General features: G+C 39.4%; 1 pseudogene; it reads left to right on the plus strand.

Moving 5' to 3' along the window:
• The first annotated feature begins 285 nt into the window (after positions 1-285).
• Positions 286-1,401, plus strand: LOC113356267 (annotated as a pseudogene).
• Positions 1,402-1,740: the final 339 nt, after the last annotated feature.

A 1,740-nucleotide genomic window follows, 5' to 3' on the forward strand; every position in this document is an offset into this window, starting at 1 on the left:
ATACGTTTTCTCTCAATCATTAGTTCATTCATTTCCCTAAAACTGAGAAAAGAAAGAGAAAGCAGCAGCCGATGCTGTTAAATCCGAGAGACCAGATCGAGACGCTGATTGAGAAATTGAGAAGGAAATAAGATTTGAGATGATGTTCATAGAGCGTAGAGAGGAAGAATCAGCAATAAACTGTTGCTAGAATTTATTGAGATCGATAAACAATGAAGAAATTAGGGTTTATGTTCTGATGCTGAGCTGTGGATGCATTTGATTCAAGAATACAGATAAAGACAGATGGAGAGTTGGGTTTGGTGCTGTTTAAGAAGACATGTTGCTGTTAATCTCAGAGATGAAGAAGAAATTGATGAAATCAGGGTTTCGATTTGAATCTCCAAACGAAGAACAGGAAGGGAATTGGGTCTGTCGATAAGAGCAGAATCAAACAAGAAATTGGTGATGTTAATCTCAGAAGACCTGTTGGGTTTGGTGAACAAGTTGTTGCTGGTTGGCCTTCTTGGCTTAGTGTTGTTGCTCTTGAAGCTATTCATGGTTGGATTCCTCTTCGTGCTGAAAGTTTCGAGAAATTGGAAAAGGTAAGGGTTTTTTCTTCTTCTTTTGTTATTTTGCTACGATTTTTTATTGTTCTTGAATTGCTCATTTCTGGTCTAATTTGTGTCGTTATACATCGGAATGTTGAAGTGGATTAGTACGTCGACAAGGTATTTTTGTATTTGTTCATGTGCTGCAATTATGTGAATACTGCAATTTTCTGACTGTATCTTTAGATTGGACAAGGTACATACAACAGTGTTTTCTGAGCACGAGAGCTTGCAACTGGGAGGATGCTTGCCTTAAAGAAAGTTCGGTTCGATAACTTTGAGCCTGAAAGTGTGAGATTTATGTCGCGGGAAATAATGATTCTCCGCAAACTGGAGGGACTAATTACTTCTATACTGTCAACTAGTGTATATCTTGTTTTCGAGTACACGGAACATGATATTGCTGGTTTATCATCTTGTCCTGACATCAAGTTCAGTGAATCACAGGTTCGTATATATGGAACTCTGGATGTGTGTTCTAGTATTCGGGAATTACCAATGTTAAAGGGTTTGATTTGTTCATGTTGTGTAGGTTAAATGCTATATGCATCAACTACTATCTGGCCTTGAACACTGTCATTCAAGAGGTATAATGCACAGAGATATCAAGGGATCCAACCTTCTTGTTAGTGATGATGAAGCTCTGAAGATAGCTGATTTTGGCCTGGCAAATTTTGTTAGTGTCGGGCACATTCAACCATTAACTAGTCGAGTTGTTACTTTATGGTATCGGCCTCCTGAACTTTTGCTTGGATCCACCAGTTATGGGAAATCTGTTGATCTATGGAGTGTTGGTTGTTTATTCTGTTGATATGCTGTGTGTTTGACTCAAAGGGTTCAGGTTGTTGATATGGTTGATTGGGTCTGTGGTGTTGAATACCAACTCGCAGATGGAAGGAAATGGAGTATGATAGGAGCAGTTGTTGTTTCTTAAATGAAAGGGTTGCAGGAAGTGGTTTTAGGATGATCTCGTAATCCGAGGAAGGAAAGAATTTGCTGGAGAAGGCAGTAAAGAAGTGCATTAGAAGTTACAGGAAAGTATGAGAGGCAGTGTTGTTGTTGTTGCAACAGAAGTGCAATGCAGGGAAAGAGGTTCAGGTGATGGCAGTGATTGCAGGTCAGCTGAATGAGTTGGCGTTGCTGTAATGTA

Source organism: Papaver somniferum, chromosome 1 (genome assembly GCF_003573695.1).
Source record: "Papaver somniferum cultivar HN1 chromosome 1, ASM357369v1, whole genome shotgun sequence".
In the NCBI taxonomy this organism is placed as follows: Eukaryota; Viridiplantae; Streptophyta; class Magnoliopsida; order Ranunculales; family Papaveraceae; genus Papaver; species Papaver somniferum.